The sequence below is a fragment of the Aedes albopictus genome, chromosome 3, assembly GCF_035046485.1.
Source record: "Aedes albopictus strain Foshan chromosome 3, AalbF5, whole genome shotgun sequence".
NCBI classification, from domain to species: domain Eukaryota; kingdom Metazoa; phylum Arthropoda; class Insecta; order Diptera; family Culicidae; genus Aedes; species Aedes albopictus.
This window is the reverse complement of record NC_085138.1, coordinates 375264885-375284885: the sequence shown is the minus strand read 5'-3', so window position 1 is coordinate 375284885 and position 20001 is coordinate 375264885. Positions and strand designations below refer to the sequence as shown.

Here is a 20001-nt window from a genome sequence, read left to right as displayed (position 1 = left end):
TGAGTATGGTTTTAGAAACCATTATTCTGCATTAGCAGCATATTGCGTAATAACAAGCTTTTTTCGACATTTATTCCACCATAATATAATCAAAACATGCTGGGGCCGTGGTACACCTCACGAAATTTATTTCTATTAATAGATATGGTTTTACAATTGCTACGAAAACGTTTCTTAAATGTTTCTCAAATATCATTGTAACAATAAAATTGCAAAAATGATTAAACTTTCTACATTTCTGCATTTGTATTTAATCTGGAATATCTCTCTCTTCTGATCATAATGCCACACCTCTCTATTTATTACATTTTTATGAAACAAATCACATCAATTGAAAGACTCGAACTCTGGACCTTTGGATTCACACTCGTCTGCTTCTGCTCTGCTTCAATCCGAATTACATGAATCGGTAGATTTAAAGCAGTATATAAATATTCAATTCCTGAGTCGAATACATTACCGTACATATGCTGCTTAAACATTGCTTAAATATGTTATTCAACAAATTGTCTTCATAAACATTGAAGCTGATCAATGTTTGAATAATTGTAACCGCAACGTTTAATCATAAGGCATGCATGTTGATTGTTTTGCTAGTCCGGCAGTATTCACGGTGTTGTGTTGTAAGATTGGTGACACTTCGAACTTTTCTTTTATTTAAACGCCCAAACAAGTGAACTTATCTGGTTATTTTCACCGCTGCTGTTTTGTGTCGAGAGGAAAATGGGTAACGATTGTGTATATCTCCAAACAGCTGAAAATATGAACATAAGGAAGCTGAGCCCGGTTTGACCGGTGCCACCATAGTGGGTAATCTAATTCGTCAATGCCAAATATAGAGGAGCCGCCCAGGATTCACTTCAGTTGTATTTTCTGGTGGTTTTGTTGCTGATGCTGCTATCGTTGAAGCGTGTAGTGTAAAAGGTGAGTCAGAATTTTTTTAAAAGTGTGATATTTTGAGCTGCTGCAAGATGTTTGTTTGGTCCTCAAGCTTGTAGCCGGGGATGCTTTTCTTAGACCCCTAATCAGTAATCGTGTTTACAAACAGGAGCAGGGCGAACAACGATTATTGAGTGATACAGTACCACTTCTAATCAACATTGCTTGAATAAAAGCGTAACATTTGTATCAAAGAAACCTGATTACATCTAGTTGTTAAACTATATCAGTGTAGTTGAATAAAATGATCAAGCAATAGTTATTAAACTTAAGATAAACTACTTGTTCCATTGTAGATTATATGTGGAATAACGGCATCCAATACGTCGGAAGCAGCTTGTATACTATTATTATTGGAGCACTATTAGACAGATGATGTGAATACCTAAGCAACTGTCTTTAAACTTCTGTACGATTAGTTATTCAATCAGCAGAAATATATTTAACAAACGTACAGTTTCCACTGCATGAAACATTTATTCGCCGTTTTGTTCAAAACATACTCTTGTTCAAGTGTCGACGCCTTTGTGGGACATTTAATCAACTGGCATGCTTATTAATGATTTTGAATTGTTACTTGGGGGAGTAGGGAGGATAAGGAGAGCGCGACGTCGACGATTGGCCAGGAGAAAGCACCGTCGAAACAAAACCTGCGCAGGTACGTTAATCATGGCCATGATAACACACAGACATACAGACACACAGACACACACACACACACACACACACACACACACACACACACACACACACACACACACACACACACACACACACACACACACACACACACACACACACACACACACACACACACACACACACACACACACACACACACACCGAGTTTTGTAGACCTCTCGAGCTAATTCGGCGAACGGTTACAACCTACGGTTAGGGACTTAGCTATTCACGCAAGTTCCTCATCGGTAACCCTCTCCACATGACCAGTCCCAGTCCTCGGCTGTCCTACAAAAGGAGGCCAAGGACTAGGATCATGACGCGGAAACAGCAGCGTCTCTACAATGTGGGTACATGTGAATTTTTCTTTTGCCTGTTCTTCAGTGAACACAGTTTACTCTACTCTCTCACGCTCGCACCGCCCGGTCTTGGGCTTACTGCGATGAAACCACTTCTGTAGCAAGACACCGCGGCCCAACAATAATGGCTCACCATTGGCTGTTGTTGATGCCTCGGTAAAAACTTTGCACTTTGCCGAGCGTTCGAGTGCCTACCAAGATATGATAAGAATGAGAAACGGACTCGCAGACGACGGAGGTGATAACAGTTAACAGACTGGCAACTCGGCTCAATTTGTAACTTGACACTTGATGAGTTTGAACAGTGCGCTGCTGGCTGCTGAGATTCCGATTGTGCAACCTTATTGATTACACATACGCTTTCATTTGCTTTTGTGCCGTCTTGTCGGACGATTGCTTCCGAGAATTATACTTTGTTTACATTCGACGCAGAGTATGTATTCCGTCCTGTGTGGATAACGGTTGCAATGATTCGGTGTTCCATTGTTCTGTCAAGCCTAATCTAGGCGATGGTTGCATTTCCAACGGCGTCATCACCACGAGTGTGACGCTGCCTAAAAATTTCCTGATTCACCGGAAAACGTCACCGAAAGTCGCGCGTAGAAACCACGGTTGGTTGATCCATCAGACGCCCATTATCTCATTTACTCCGCGTGCACGGAAAATGCCCAAAAAGATGATCACCATGGTGACTGACTGACAGCTGTTTATTTCGGTCGACGACAACGCCGGATTTGCTGTCGTCTTCGGCGTCCTCCGCTGGTGCGTGATCGATTTCCAACTTTTATAAATGGCATCCATTCACAAAAATGTGAAACGCCGCGTCTGGTAGGCAGTTGCTCGCGGGAAACTCGCGTATATGCGACGAAGGCAGTTTTCGGCTTGTTGTTTCCATTTCTCACTTCACTTTCTGTTGCTGTGTGTTTTCCATTTTTCTCGCCATCATTTTCGCTGCGTTTCCACACCCAATTGGAGCTTCCTTTTTCTCTTTCGTTAGAAATTTCATTAAGGTGTCGCCTTTTGAGTACGTAACGCCAAATTCGGGAATTTCAGATTATTCGTAACTCATTTCAGCTATCCACTTATCCGCGAGCGGTAATGGCGGCGGCGGGTATATCCAACCGGTTTGGATTTTGACGTTTCTTGGGGGAAAGTCAAAACAGTTTCATTCTCCTCCTCACCCCTTCATCCACCGTTTTTTGGCGCCAACCGATTACGATCCCCAAGAAACGTCAAAACTCGAATCGGTTATTTGTGCCCGCCGCCGCCATTACCGCTCGCGGATAAGTGGATTGCGTATAAAATGTAACGCTTCCGTTCCATCTCTGTATGTACAGAAGGTTACGTATTTTACGAATACCGCCCAACTCGTATCTGAGGAGGCGATGCACCGCCAGTTCGGCCAACGAGAGGTGCCAACCAGATTGTGAGTTTTGCCGACTGTCGGCCAAATAGTGTACAGAAGCAGCGGCGGAGGCAGCACGCGGCGACAAGCAAACAAGCAAAACCATTGCAAACATTCATCCAAGCAGGCCGGGCAGCAACCAACGGCAACAGAAATGTGGGTACTCATGTTGAAATGACAGCAACTGCTCTCACTGCTACCTGCCTGCCTCCCTTGGACGTGGCCGGCGTGTGTGTCTCTCTCCAGCCAACCAGCTCGCCATTCGTCTGTTTCTTGTGTCGTTTCTTGCAATGTGCGAGGGCGGTAAACAAAAAAAAAACAACAACAACAATTACCCGTATGGTTACTTTTCACTTGCGAGAACTTTTACATCAGCAGCCGATACCAAACGGTTACCAATACAGACGCACCCATCTTACTCCGCATCGTCATCTGCGTCCGAGTTAATTCGGAACGGTCGCACCAATACAGCATCGCTTTGCTAAACGCACCCACATCGCTGGACTGGACTGCTTGGATGGAATGGACTGTTGTTACAGAGACTGTAACTGGTGTGGTTACTTTGATTGAAAGATCATTACCGCGAGGCGACGTTTTGCACTTAGGTGCCGCGGACGAAGCCATTCATCGATGCGCGGATTTTCACGGATGACTAGATGCACGGCTCAATCACAATCAAGCTTAGCTCGCGCTCGCCGAGTTCGCACTCCATTCGACTGCTGCGAACGCGAAGGTGGTTTATTGAATCGATTGACTGACTGAATGTGCGGTGCGGTGTGGTTGCTGAATAATGGGCCGGCAAGGTGAGCGCGGAGTAATTTTGCTTGCACTCGCACTTTCTGGATGATTGCTCAAGTGCGATTGTGCGGTCCGGTGCGGTAATGTCGAGGGGAAATTGGTTGTTGCTGTTGTTGTGATTGCCTTCATGCCTTCAAAGCTATGGTGGGCAGGCTAAATACTCGATAACGATGAGAATTCGGGGTTTGAAAGGTTGAATGTTTGCTTTTTCGAAGAAATTTTTTGTCGGGGAATTCCCTCATTCCGATATAGGTATGAAGCAAGAGTTTTATGACAGTCGTTATTCAGATGGTGCAATTTGCAGCGTACAGAGTACAGTATAATTCAAATTCTGATGGAAACCTTTTCATAACTATACCGTCCCGAAAAGAAATTGAGATATGTACAGATGCTCTGTGAAAAATTGTCCAATGAGAGTTTTAAACGGATGTGTATTGCATTTTTTATTTTAAACAGCCCCTGACAAAACTGGAAAACAAAAAAGAAAGACAATTGATATACAGGGTGTTAGGTTCCTGAGTGCAAACTTTTTAAAGGGTGATAGAGGACCATAAATGGAGAAAAAAATTGTTCTACGCATATGGTCAAATCTCAACCGTTACGTAGTTATTGAACTTCCCATGTTTATGACTCTTATTGCCTTAACTGGCAATAACTTGAAAATGGTCAAACTTATCGCTGTTTTTTTGCCCTTATTCGAAAGATTATTGAATTTTCTAACAAATGGCATCTTTGAATCGATTGGTTTAGTTAAATAACTAAGTATTCTAGAGCAAAATAGCTAAAAATAGTGTATTTTTATTGGTTTTTGTCAATTATCTTTGAAACATGCGTAATAAATTAAAATTCTTTCTTTGGCAAAATTGTGGCCCCTGTTACACTCTACAATTCGTTCTTTGACACCAAACTTCTAGCTCTTATCGTTTTCTTGCAATTTTGATTTAAATGTGCGGCACAATGGGCAAAAAAGTGCTTTCCATGACAGTTGCAAATTTATGATCTGAAATGCGATGTTAAAATCAAAATTGCAACAAAACGATAAGAGATAGAAGTTTGGTGTCGAAGAACGAATTGTAGAGTGTAACAGGGGCCACAACTTTGCCAAAGAAAGAATTTTAATTTATTACGCATGTTTCAAAGATAATTGACAAAAACCAATAAAAATACACTATTTTTAGCTATTTTGCTCTAGAAGACTTAGTTATTTAACTAAACCAATCGATTCAAAGATGCCATTTGTTAGAAAATTCAATAATCTTTCGAATAAGGGCAAAAAAACAGCGATAAGTTTGACCATTTTCAAGTTATTGCCAGTTAAGGCAATAAGAGTCATAAACATGGGAAGTTCAATAACTACGTAACGGTTGAGATTTGACCATATGCGTAGAACAATTTTTTCTCCATTTATGGTCCTCTATCACCCTTTAAAAAGTTTGCACTCAGGAACCTAACACCCTGTATAACATAAACAGAAGTAGTATGAAACGAGCTCACCTATTTATCTGGAAACTGCCTTCTACGTCAATTGGAGCAATAATGAATGTTTTTTTGGAATTAATAGGGTCGCCAGCGTTGAAGGTTTCTTGTGAAATTCCTTCAGAGTGGATTTCAACAGGCCTTCGTGAGCTGTTTCTGAAGAGGCTTTGTTAAAAATGTTTGGCGAAGTTCCTCAAAGCCTTTGTCTGTTTGCTGTGAAAATGAACTGGAACTCTTCCTGATAGATCTTCAAATCTTGAGAAATACTGAATGATTGAAAATTCTTGGACCGAGTGAATTTGATTCATCGTAGGAAAAGTCGATTTTCCCAAGCTTGGTTGACAAAATGTTGTGAGTACAGTAGACGTTCGCTCAGTGCAAACGGTTTGACTGCAATGCTTTTTAACTGCAAGTCCGCTAAGTGCAACAATTTTGCAGTTTTCGCACCGCTATCTGTCAAAAACAAAACGTCAACAGAGTTGCGATGTTTTTCGGATGCACTACAGCTGCAATGCGATGTTTTTGAGTGCATTCTGGCTGCGTCCAACAGCAATTGGTATCTGTTTGACGGCTGTCAGTCATTGCAGTTAACGAATTACATTCGGTAACTGAAACGTAAACATGTTGCACTTATCGAACGTCTACTGTACAGTAGACGTTCGGTAAGTGCAACATGTTTACGTTTCAGTTACGTTGAAATTCGCTAACTGCAACGACTGACAGCCGTCAAACAGATGTCAAATGCTGTTGGGCGCAGCCAAAATGCACTCAAAAACATCGCAATGCAGCTGAAGTGCATCCGAAAAACATCGCAACTCTGTTGACGTTTTGTTTTTGACAGATAGCGGTGCGATAACTGCAAAATTGTTGCACTTAGCGGACTTGCAGTTAAAAAGCATTGCAGTTAAACCGTTTGCACCGAGCGAACGTCTACTGTAGTTAGTTACTACTATTAACTGATTGAGTGACCGAGTGGATTGATGAAAAGGAATCAGGCAGGTTTTCTACATTGTTTTTTTTTTATTATTTTTTTATTTGAAACCTTTTTATATGGTAGCTGTAAGCAAGTGAGAAGCATCAAAAAAAATAGAATTGGATATTCGAAGGCTCGATTGTTTTCGGAAGAAAGCCGAACTCCTACCAATCGTTAACAGAATTGCTTTATGTATAGAAACATTGTGTGGATATGGCTGTAGCCAGAAGGAAGTAGTTGAAAGGCTTTTTGCCCGTTGGGAGGTGTCTGACCACTCAAAAATATTGGAACTCAACTTACCTCGAGATTATCAACAAGTACTTTTGCCAAGAATTTCTCTATGATAACTGATCAAACAAATGAGTCATTTTTTAAAAAGTTTCTTCAAGAATTCTCCCATCAATGTTTCCTAAGAATCATCAACAATTTCTACATAGAATCTATAAGTAAGCTGTGGTATCCTCAAGCAAATTAACAAAACAACTTCCAAGGAATCTTGACGAACTTTTTTTTTCAAAGATTTCTTTCTTCGGTATTTTCTTTTTCATTAATCATATGTATTAAAAATCTTCAATACCACCAGGATCTTTTGTAGATTTTTTTTTAAAGAAACACCTCATTCCGGAACCTCATCAGTAGGGACAATGGAAATTCGCGGTAAAATTTCTTAAATTTCGCGGGCTACTTTTGTGAATTTTGTTGAAGAAAACTTTAATTTTGCATGTCAAATGAATAATTCATTTAGTATTATGAGGCATTTCATCGAAAAATAACAAGTTTTATGATTTTTCGAGAAAAAAGCATACATTTGATGCAATGAATTTTTATTATGCAGATACGGAATCGTAAATAATCTCAAACTGTCGAAAATTATCTGTCAATTTTTTACTAAAAATTTGAAATTTATGGGAATATGTAAGGTACTTTTACGGTTTTGTCAAATTTCGCAGCATTTCGCGGCATTTCTTGAATTTCACGGCCAAAGTCCAATTTCGCGGATTTCGCGGCTTCCGCGAAATCGCGAATTTCCATTGTCCCTACTCATCAGAAACACTTGTATCATAAATTTGACGAAAACCTGTAGTTTTTCCAGTTTCATTTGAAACTATTTTTTTTATTAATCAACCAGAAACTTCTCCAAAGAACCGCCCAAGTTTAAGTGTTTCCTTAACCCAGTAGAAAAAATATGCCTTGCATATTTATATTTCAGAACGCATAAAGTGTCATGAATGTATGTATGTGTTCGGAAATTCCTTTAATTAATTCTCCTAGAAACTATACAATTTATTCCAAGTTTTTTTTTTTATCAAAATGTGGACAAAAATACAAAATAACAAAACTTTTGTCAATTTTTTTTCCTTGGGTTTTGAACTCATCAGAGGCTTTCTCCTGTCAGATATTTTTTTAGATTTTTAGCAAACATCTTCTAAAGGATTTCAGCAAGTTTTCTTCTGAATTTGTTTAGGAGCTTAACTAAAATAATCTGATTAAAACGTTTCCATGTTTACATTTTGCATGAAATTCCACAAGAAATACCGAAAAAAATCTAAAATTATAAGGGAATTTTATAAAATTCGAAAAAAACTGGAATTCTGGTATTTCAGGCAGTGCTGCAATGCTAAAACCAGAGATGGATGATCAAGGTTTCAAAAAATCTGCGCCCTGGTACGCCTCCATGGAAATAACTTCGATGTTGCGCCTAATTAAGAATTATTCCAGGGAAACCCCTCCATGAATCATTTCTTCACAAAATGTTTCTGTATTAGTCGAAGAAAGGGCATTATTGCCCCTTTACCTAGTTCAGCAAGAACTTCTCTGAAGATTCCTCCGAGAATTAGAATGCAATCCTTCTCATGTACTTCTACAGAATTTCTCTACGACTACAACAACGACATTACCATAAATTCGTTTGAGATTATTTCAGGATTAACCATTTTTTCCGCATGCTTTATAGAAAGAAATTCTCGCATGATTTTCTTGAAAGATTTCCTCCGAGAATTTCTCCAAGTATCCCCTTAGAACCCGAATAAAACGGCATTATAAAACAATTGTACCGGTTATCATTTTCAAATTGTTTGTCTTATCATATGACGGATTATAAATCGATGATACGACGTAGCATATCAATGATAATACTTATCATTTTCGATGATAGACCGAATGGGTCGTTAAGTATCATTACCATTCAAAAATGGCATTTTTCACGAACAAAATTTTTGCCAAATTATTCACATAATAATCACTTTATCATTAGCTTTACGATACAGTGAATGATAAAACGAAACGGAAATATTTCGGAAAATCTGTTTTATCGACTTCAAAAAAGTGTTACACACCCCTGCGGACATTTACAAGATTCTGACAACTCTGCGTACCATTGGTTAAATCATTTTTTACTTTTGCAAGTTTTTTTTACACCGTGAGACTCGAACTGTGGAATTTTCGGGTCTGCTGGAGAACTTTTTGCGTACGGACCTTACGCTGTGGGCTATATGGAATAAGTGTTCGCGGCTGGTTTAAACGTGATTTTGTTCCAAAGGCGGCTAACAAAAATACAACGAAACATCAAGGGACAAAAAATGTGGCATGGAGGAACAAAGCTCGGAACAAAGCCTTGAATCGACTTCAGAAGTCTGCTCGGGGCTCGGCTCGTAGATACTGAATGCGTCCTCCAGTTTTGATCGGTGGGAGGTAAGTAGTCGGAACCAATGGTTTTACCGGAGCTGCTGGTCTGGAAGTGACTGCCGGCGGTGGAACATAGACTAAGGAAAATTGAGTTGCAGTATGTGAATAGTGATGCGTTCGAGTAGGAAATGTTTGAATTAGTGTAGTTCCGGGATATGGGACGTTCCCAAGGAATTAAATACAGAAGAATTCGTTTTGTGCTTCAGTTTCACAGCAAATATGATTAGAAACATCAATAAACAGAAGTTCCAGTCAACAGAGCATTGAAAACTGTATTATTCAAAATTATTCCTGAATGATCACAGGTACCGTTATAACTAGTGCTATGATATTTAAAAAATATTGAATCATACCACTTTTTCAACATTGATCATTCAATTGTATGATTATTATTATTTGTATCATTATCATTCTATGAACAACCTTCTTATAATATGGGCGATACCACGAATTGTATTTCTCTATTCGGGAATGCATTCCTGTTTGTCTCTGGAATCCCTTCAGAGATTCTTACAGGAATTCTTCCAATAATTGCTTGAGACTAGTCCACGGGTTTCTTCAGAAATTAATTATGAAGAAATTTCATCAAGGATTGCTACCCGAACACAGTAAAAAAGCTCAATAATAGCATATTTTGATACGAAGATCAAAAAGTGATAGTTGTTTGTTTGAGATAAGAGGTAAAAGTACTGAAAATGATATCTCAATTTTACTCCTGGAACATCATCATCATAGCACATTTAGCTCTTGGCAAGATTTAACCAATAGCATTGAGCTATTTGATTGATCTTCAAATATCAAATTTTGCTATTGGTTAGATGGTTCAAGAACAATTTTTTGCTATTATTTTCAGTACTTTTACCTCTTATCTCAAACAAACCAATATCACATTTTGATTGTCAGTACTTGACCTCTGCCTTGACAGAAGTTCGTGTATGTATTTCTTCATGTTTATTTAAAAAGATTTCTGAAAGAGATCCTCCAGGAATGCTATTAGATTTTGTCCCGGACGATTCCTTTGGGATTCTCCAGAAATTTTTCTAGCAATTACTCCAGCGGTTTCTTCAAGAATTTCTCCAAAGAATTCTTCAAAAATGCAATTCCAGTTGATATTTTTTTTTTCACTGAGATTCGGGCATTTTTTTAAATTCTTTCAGATGTTCTTCTGAGGTTTTTGTTTAGAAATTCCCAAATTTGTCCACTCATTCTTTCAGAATATCTTCATCGATTCCTCCATGTATTACTCCATATATTCAAGGATTCTCTCGCCCGTTTTTTTTTTTGGAAATTCCATAACAGTCTCAAGGGATTCTTTTGGAAGTTTCTTCTTCGAATGAGTGTAATCAGTTTCGTACCTTTTAATTCCGCCCTAATTGCTTATCCTTTGACAGATACGCGTATTTCAACTACCACTTGTAATCTTCCTTAGTGTCAGTTATCCACTGTGTGGATTCTGAGGAAGATTATAAGTGGTAGTCGAAATACGCGTATCTGTCATAGGATAAGCAATAAGGGCGGAATCAAAAGGTACGAAACTGATTACACTCATTCGAAAAGGGTATTCTGCTTAGAGGGTTCGAAAAGTCGGTACAAGATGGAAGTTTCTTGTTTTTTTTTGTTTCAGGGGTAAATGGTATTTTTCCAGGGATTACTTAAAATACATGCAGATTTTTCTTGCGGTAACGCTTCAGGATTTTCTCCAAATATTAGCTCAGCAATTCCTGCAGGAACAGTATTTATTCGTTGGCATTTATCAAGGAATTCATCAAGAGTTCTTCATTGTACCAGGTAGATTCTAGAAGATTCTAGATTCTAGATCTAGAAGATTCTTTCAAAATACAGTGTTTTTTTTTGTTAAATTTGTCCAGTGATTCTGTAAAGAATAGGGTCCTAAAATCAAAGACGAAATCTCGCTTTTATTGAATTATACGATCAAGCATGGTATTCTTATCGGAATTGTACTTCACTCGAATTAAAAAAAAACGAAGGAATAATAAGAATATTCAAAGTAAGTAAAATGGTACATAGTTCTAGTTTGACATTTGAGGTCGACCTTGACGTGATGGAACTCGACATTTTTCGAACTGGGGATTCAAAAATGCTAAAATCTGACATACGCGGTGAAAAAACATCACTCAAAGTATGTGTTATAAAATAGGGGCGGGACAAGATTTAAAAATTAAAAGTTAAATATTTTCAATCAAGGCCAATGAAAACGTCAAAAAATGATTTAATAGGTACTCTCTTGTGCCATATTTTGTGGTATAAAACAACAATCCAGATAGGACTTTAGGAGCCTATTCCTCAAGTTTTTTTTGTTTCTGTAGTATTCTGCCGTATGCAGCATAGTTGTCCTATGTTGATAGAGATTCCCATAGAACATGGGAGAACTATGCTTCAGACGGCAGTGTTTCCCTCAGAAATTTCTCCAGTACTTCCGAGAAGAGCCTTCAGAAGTTGAATATAAAATTTTCCAGATCCAGGATCCATTTGAATTTTTTTGAGGAATTTCTATAAGAATTTCACCAGTACCTTCGCCTGTGATTTCTGCAGTAAATTCTGCTGTTTTTTTTTCTAGATTCTTTTAGAAATTCCTCTACGAACTTCGTCATTTCTCATCTAATTTTTCCTTGGAATTACTTTCTGTTTTCCTTCTCAAGGTTTTTTTTTTAATTGAGAAGGTTTCTTAAATCATTTAAGTAAAAAGAAAATCGCATTAAGTACTGTTCCTTTTGATTCCACTAAGAATTTGCATCCTTTGACAGATACGTATTTCGACCTCAACTGTAAGGTAGTCTCCAGTGTCTTGTACTTGACACGACTATCATTTCTTAAGGCGCTCCTCCAAAGATAACGTCAGAAATAGCTTCCAGAATTTCTGAATGGTAATTTTTCCAGGAAATTTACAAGAATTTATTCTAGGAATTTTCAAAAGTAACACCAGAAATTTTTAATAGTTTCCTTCAGACAATCTTCCAGCGAGTTCTTCAAAACATCCTTAAACAATTTTTTGGTAATTTCCAGGAAAATTCGGAACAATCCCGGGGAGGAATATCTGAAACAATTCCTGAAAAATCTGAGATGGTTTTGAATAATCCCAAGAACAGTTTCGAAAAAGAATCATTCTAGGAATTCTCAAGGCATTATGAGAAGATCCCTTGGTAGAATTACCGAAAGAATGTAAATTGTTAGATTTTGAGAGGATTTTTGTAGGAATTTGTGAAAAAATCCATGGAAGGTCTTTTGAAGAATACTTCTATTGAAATTTCTGAAGAAATCACTACAATTCTGCAACGTCTCTGGAGATATTTTTGAAGTATTTTCAGAAGAAATCCAAACAGAAATTTCTGCAAGAATTCCCGAAGGAATTTCTGAAGAAATATCCACTAGAATCTATGTGAAAATCTCAGAAATATGCTCGTACCTATGAATCTCTAGAGAAAAAACTGAAGAAGTCCCAGGAAAATTCTTGAAGGACTACAATAAGGATTTTCTGAAAATAAAAACCTGAAGAAAACTTTTGGAGAAACTCCTCAAGAAACCCCTGGGTGGAATTCCTCGAAAAGTTTTTTGAGGAATTTTCAGAAAAAATCCTGGAGAAATCCTTTGATACAATTCTTGGAAGATTTTCTGAAAATACTCCTGGAGCGATCTGGGTACATTTTTCAGGATGATAAGGATGATCTGCATAAGGAACCCGATTCACGCTCATGACATACTCTACGGCGCTGTCGTTCATTATGCATGAACACGAAATGGAAGCCGTCAAATCTGAGCCACTGGAGCATTCTGTTGCAACTGTACGACATGGATGTCCAGCATAGCAGTAGATTGCAAGCGACACGTGCAGGCTCGTATTACGTGTATGCAATGCAAGCCTACAAAAGCAACTTTAGCTCCAAAAATGGGTTGGCAAAAACTCACGGATCGGCCATTCCAGATACTAGCTGTAGATTACATCTAGAGTCTCCCTAGAAGCAAGAACGGGAGCTGCCATTTGTTCGTTCTAATAGACCTGTTTTCTAAATGGGTCATCCTGGTTCCTATGAAAAAGATCTAGGCGAAAAGAGTCTGACTTAAGGGCAAAGTCTTCGGTATACCAATCCGTGTGGTCAATTAATGATTTTTAATGAAACTCAACGTACATATGTACAGATGGATATATTATTAGTAAAATTGCGAAAAAATCCACAGATTCTTTCTTAGAATTTTCAGCAGAGATTGAAATTCCTTTCCGATGAAGGTTGTTGCATTATCGTTAATGACCAGTTCGATGTTTCGTACCACTGAATCCATCACTATTTTGAAGACTCTTTTCATGATTTTTAATGAAACTCAACGTACATATGTACAGATGGATATATTATTAGTAAAATTGCGAAAAAATCCACAGCTCAGGTGAGATTTGAACTCACGACCCTTATACGCTAGACAAGTGCTTTTCCAACTAAGCTACCGAGCCAATTAATGACACGGCATTTTGGTTGGTACAAGGTAATTCCAATCTCATCGATCATGCTTCATCTTTCCCTTAAATTTCACCGCAAATATCTAGATTGAGTTTAAATAAGGGCGAAAGTAACATGAGAGAGTTCTCTTCATCGACTCTCTCTTCTTGAAATTAAAGTGACAAGATGCAAGTATTGTTGAAATTTTTGGTCATAAATCGCTAGGTTGCAATGCAATCTAGCGTCTAAATGTAAGAGAGTTCGGTTGAATTTGCATCTTGTCACTTTAATTGGTATACCGAAGACTTTGCCCTTAAGTCATATTCGAGCTTCTACCTCTTCTGTAGTAATCTGTCGTATATGAAAGAGTGCGAACGACACGTTGGTCGCCTACCAGGTTTCAATTGTTCTTCCTCACCACAGTCGGTGATGGAGAGACTCCTGAAAGTTAGGCAAACAGTTTCAACAGTAAATAAATCGCATCGCTCTTCATGCATGTGTACCTAAGAGATGGATATATTTGCGGTGAAATTTAAGGGAAAGATGAAGCATGATCGATGAGATTGGAATTACCTTGTACCAACCAAAATGCCGTGTCATTAATTGGCTCGGTAGCTTAGTTGGAAAAGCACTTGTCTAGCGTATAAGGGTCGTGAGCTCAAATCTCACCTGAGCTGTGGATTTTTTCGCAATTTTACTAATAATATATCCATCTGTACATATGTACGTTGAGTTTCATTAAAAATCATGAAAAGAGTCTTCAAAATAGTGATGGATTCAGTGGTACGAAACATCGAACTGGTCATTAACGATAATGCAACAACCTTCATCGGAAAGGAATTTCAATCTCTGCTGAAAATTCTAAGAAAGAATCTGTGGTAGATTCGTAGAATTAACTCCAGGAGAACTTTCAAATGGCATTAATGAAGAATTTTGAGAATGGATTTCTAGAGCATTTTTAGAAATTATCAATAGAAAATTTCCAAATGTATCTCCTGGAGAATTCTATTTGGAAATCCTAGGAAGGCTTTCACAAGAACTTCTGAAGGTAGTTGAAAAAGAACTACTGAAGAATTTTAAAAAGAAGTGCTGGGGGATTCTCAGAGAGATTCTTGAAGTACTTCCAAAAGAAAGTCCTGTCGAATTTTCAGAATGCACCCTTGAAGGACCTTCAAAAAGAAGTCCTGGAGGATTCTCATAGGAAAGCCCTGGATGATTCCTACAGGAAAATGTTGAAAGAACCTCTGAAAACCACTGGAGGGAACCCAGTAGGAAATATTTAACAGTCCTTCTATTAAAAGACTCTTGTATGGATTCGTGAGCCTGTTCCATGGTATTATTTATTGTGAAAAAGAATATTTTCACTTACAATATTTCTTGTGATCATTCACAACTACTTTACTAGCAGCCAAATGAATGTTTTGTAATGAGCTTCAATCATGGATCAGAATTGATCCATCGCCAATAAACGCCAATACACCTTCCAGGCTCTATCTGCAGATATCGTTTAGCAAATCTCCTTCAAATTCTTCGCCAGCAGCTCGCAGCTCTCTTCCATCATTCCACCAACCGGACAGCTGCCGCTCGAACTCCGCGCCTCCATAAAATCATCCGTTTGCTATATCTACACGCCAGACCAGTGCAGTTGTGCGTTCCGTCCGACTGCGATGACGACATGTAGTTTCCATCCCATCTGTGTGTAATGAGTTGTTTTTCTTTTTGTGCCGATTCCTTCGGACACGCACACGCACATTCGCAGCCATCAGCTAGTTCAGTCCATCAGTGATACTTCAACCAGTACCTTCCATTCTTGTTGTCACTATACTGTCATCATATGTCATCGCACTAACACTGAGACGCTCATACACTACTGGGCTGGACTGATTGGAAATGCGAATCACGAGCTCTTCGGGTATAATGGAATGGTTCCTGCTGCTGTCAGCCCGATCTTCCTGTCGATGAACGCCGAGCGATCGATCGAAGCATGATCGGATCGAGGGCTGCCTTCATACAGCTCATTTCACAGACATAATTATTCATTCATACAATTATTACTTTGCACTCTGTGCTGGCTACTGGCTGCCTTGTTCCAGATGAGTGGGCTTGTGTTGGTGTTGACAAAGTAATCGGCGAAAGACGGAAAAGGCCGACGTCTGTCTTGATTGTCATCGTCTAGCGAAGAGGGTTGCTACATTTTAGTCTGAAGATTTTTTTGAAAAAAAAAAGAACGTCTTGGCTTAATCATAGAATACCAATTCTACTTTGGTACTAATATCTGTATAAACGAGTCCGGTACCGATCGATAGAATCACCAAATCGCTCATCGAGTGTTTTTCTTTCAGCCAGACGATGTTGAGGCCCATGTGCTCATTTCTGGAGAAACGTTGAAAATCTCACGAAGAAACTTGTGTTGATCGCTTTGGAGTTTCAGATGAAGAATTTTGACGTAACTCTCCCAAACTAGTAGATTGCATATTGAATTATTGGACAGCAAGCTTGGAGAGAAGGCTGATGGAATGACAGCGTTCAGAAAGAAAAGGATCTTTCCCAGGCTCCCGTATTGGTCGTATGACTTTAGCTAACTTCCGCGACGAGGGAAAGTCGCTTAGCCGAAGGCACTAATTTCAAATCAATGCCATGTGTTGGTAGAACTGAAGGCTCAAGTTCTTGAGTTCCAAATTCATGATGTTGTAGGAATAAGGGTCCTTCATATTTTTGGATGTTTTGATGTAGGCCGTCAATTCATAAGCGATGATCTCCAATCTATCCGAAAAAATCACTGCGAATCATTTGAAGGTTGGAAGTATATCAGTTAACAACGGCTTCATGCGAACTGACAATGTCTTGTCCGAGATGTCTTGTGTGCCGATTAGATGATGACTTTTTTGAGCAATTATCAAACTATCCATAGAGTCACTGTTGTCTAGTGGATGCTGCTGTCGAAATGATCGTCTGGACAGAAACGTAGTCCTACGTCAACATCTGTGCAAAGTGCAAATAAATCTGTATGTGTGGCAACCCTGCTATCGGCCGTGGCCTACCACGATGATGATGACGGCGATGATGGTTGCTTTTCTTTGATAATTTGTCAGCGGAAAAGTGATTTTTGCCACGACAGCCCCGGTTTCTGCTGAATCACTAATTTTGCGGAACTGGGACCTCTCCAGCCGATGATAGTGAATTTGCCAGAGCCTTGCGGAAGGCATTTGGATTTGCTTTGTATGTGTGTTTTGCTGTTGTCACTCCCTGCCTGTTGTCATCGATGTGTGCTCGTCGGCAGAGCGAGAGAGCAACAGCTGGATGTGAACATATTTGGAATGAAATACGGTCTCCGGTATTGCAAGCAAAGATTGGTTACATTGACAAACCATTTGTGTGATGTGCTGCTACGGCGATGGATGGATGGATGAAAGATGAAGGCAGATGCTGTGCAAAACTTACTTCTGGCATAAGGATGCGTGCACGGCTGTCTCTTTCCTCCTTCGAACCTTGAAGCTTGATGCAATGTAATCTCAGGCTCTTGCTCTCCGGGCTGTACGCGTATACGGGGCGGTAAGGATTCCCTTGTCTCGTCGGTTCATGTAACTTTTCTTCTGCTCGATACCTTTCCAGGAATCGTCTCAAATTCTCTCTCTCGCAATCAATCACTGGGGCAATAGCCGCTTTTCATTCACTGATTTCGAAGCTCAAATCACCAACAGAAAACCATCCAAAGACTCCAACTCCATCAAAATGGTCACTCTCACCCGAAACCAAAACAAAGGAACCAAATTCGTTCCGAAATCCTAACCAACAATCTTCATTCACTGCTTCTTCTCCGTCGTCGTCTTCTTCGTCTTCCACATTGCCACTCGTTGCTCACCACTCACCACTGACTGGGCCCACCAGAAGAACACCTTCTTTTCACTTCCAATTTTTCCCTCAGAGCAAACGCACTTGCTTGATATGCACCGAAATCTGTATTCTCGAAAATTGCGACAGCGAAAAACGCACACAACCCGCGCACCCAGCATAAAAAACCAACGAAAAAGCTCCTGTTTCGAAACGCCAAATGAGAAAAGTCCGGGGATGGATGACGGTAATATCCAGACCGCGCAAAACACTGCCTGCACAACAAACAGCACCGACGACGGTAAAACTCGCACTAACAAACCCGACCCGAACCGGACCACTAGAGAGCCCCGACGGCGACGACGACGACGAGCCCTGACTTCGGGCTTTCGTCTCTGACTTGATCTCACTCACACCATCAAGTGGGGTCGATAATGGCTCCCAATGTATCGGGTGCGTATTGGTTGCGCCGCCACCATGAATGGTGGTTTTGCAACAGTGTGGGTGCTAAGCGGTCGGGTTTCCATTGATTGCAGCAACAAGACGCGACGACGATCACGACGACGGATTGTGTGGGTTGTTTTGTTGAGGTTTTTTTGCATTCGGGTCGTGGTCGTTGTGATGATTTACCGATTGCTGGCGGAAGAGCCGGGCAGACGGAGAGGTGCGCGGGGAAGCCGATGGCGTATTGGCTGCGTGCTGTGAAAGAGTAGCGTTAGCGTTGAGGACGCAACTAGTTTGGAGTTGGCTGTTATCTTTGATGGGGTAGGCTAATATGTCAAATCAAAATTTAATGAAAAGAAAAACAAGAATTTAAGGAATTTTCTACAAAAAAGAAGAAATAAGCAACAAAACATATGGAAAACTCACAAGAAACAACAAGCAACTAGCTTTCAATGAAAACAAATCCAACAAAAAAGAAAGAAAAGTGAACTCAAGGGAGAAACAAACATGTAGAAACAGAAAGACATAGCGGGACAAAGAATATAAAAAATGCAAAACGAATAGGGAATTCGAGAAATAAAAATTATCAAAAAGCACAGAGAACACACGACAAAACAAGAAGAATCTGGAGAAAAAACATGAAGAAAAAACTATTACGTCTAAGTTATAATTCTAAAGTCTAAATTGAAATGGAAATATCTAAAATAAAGAATACCAACGAAAACGTATAATGAAGGAATATAAATTTAAATTGGAATTCATATAAAATGAGAAAACTTAAACGACAAAAATATGTCAAAACCAAACATAAATAAGTAAATTTACTAAAATATAATGAATAACAGCTAAATAAAACATGGAGCGAACCTGGTGATATGGTTAGAGTTGCCTGTCACGCTGAGGACCTTGGATCGAATCTCAGCCCTCACAAACTCACAAAACTTGGATCTTCCTTTCGGAAGAGAAGTAAAGCCGTGGGTCCCTTGATGAGCTTGCTACATGTTTATAACCTTCTGTATATACAAGAATCCCCTTTGAAGCAATAAAACTCACGAACGGATGAGCCGGTCAGCTTCATTTTTGCACAGTTCGATCCGTCTTCAGGGTGACAAGAAAACAAGAAAACAAGAAAACAAGAAAACAAGAAAACAAGAAAACAAGAAAACAAGAAAACAAGAAAACAAGAAAACAAGAAAACAAGAAAACAAGAAATCAAGAAAACAAGAAAACAAGAAAACAAGAAAACAAGAAAACAAGAAAACAAGAAAACAAGAAAACAAGAAAACAAGAAAACAAGAAAACAAGAAAACAAGAAAACAAGAAAACAAGAAAACAAGAAAACAAGAAAACAAGAAAACAAGAAAACAAGAAAACAAGAAAACAAGAAAACAAGAAAACAAGAAAACAAGAAAACAAGAAAACAAGAAAACAAGAAAACAAGAAAACAAGAAAACAAGAAAACAAGAAAACAAGAAAACAAGAAAACAAGAAAACAAGAAAACAAGAAAACAAGAAAACAAGAAAACAAGAAAACAAGAAAACAAGAAAACAAGAAAACAAGAAAACAAGAAAACAAGAAAACAAGAAAACAAGAAAACAAGAAAACAAGAAAACAAGAAAACAAGAAAACAAGAAAACAAGAAAACAAGAAAACAAGAAAACAAGAAAACAAGAAAACAAGAAAACAAGAAAACAAGAAAACAAGAAAACAAGAAAACAAGAAAACAAGAAAACAAAAAAAAAACAAGAAAACAAGAAAACAAGAAAACAAGAAAACAAGAAAACAAGAAAACAAGAAAACAAGAAAACAAGAAAACAAGAAAACAAGAAAACAAGAAAACAAGAAAACAAGAAAACAAGAAAACAAGAAAACAAGAAAACAAGAAAACAAGAAAACAAGAAAACAAGAAAACAAGAAAACAAGAAAACAAGAAAACAAGAAAACAAGAAAACAAGAAAACA

At 38.7% G+C, this 20001-nt stretch overlaps 1 protein-coding gene across 5 annotated transcripts in view; it reads right to left on the bottom strand.

Annotated features, from left to right (window-relative positions):
* Positions 1 to 17915, bottom strand: part of LOC109409861 (ras-related protein Rap-2a) — a 489211-nt gene extending 471296 nt beyond the window's left edge. For 2 of the 5 annotated variants that reach the window (XM_029875083.2, XM_029875087.2), the window contains exon 1: positions 17206 to 17915. The gene's annotated coding sequence lies outside the window, so the exon portion shown is untranslated. The remainder of the gene's footprint in view (positions 1 to 17205) is intronic. The other 3 variants (XM_062855712.1, XM_029875082.2, XM_062855713.1) reach the window with 2 other exon arrangements.
* Between the last annotated feature and the right edge of the window lie 2086 nt (positions 17916 to 20001).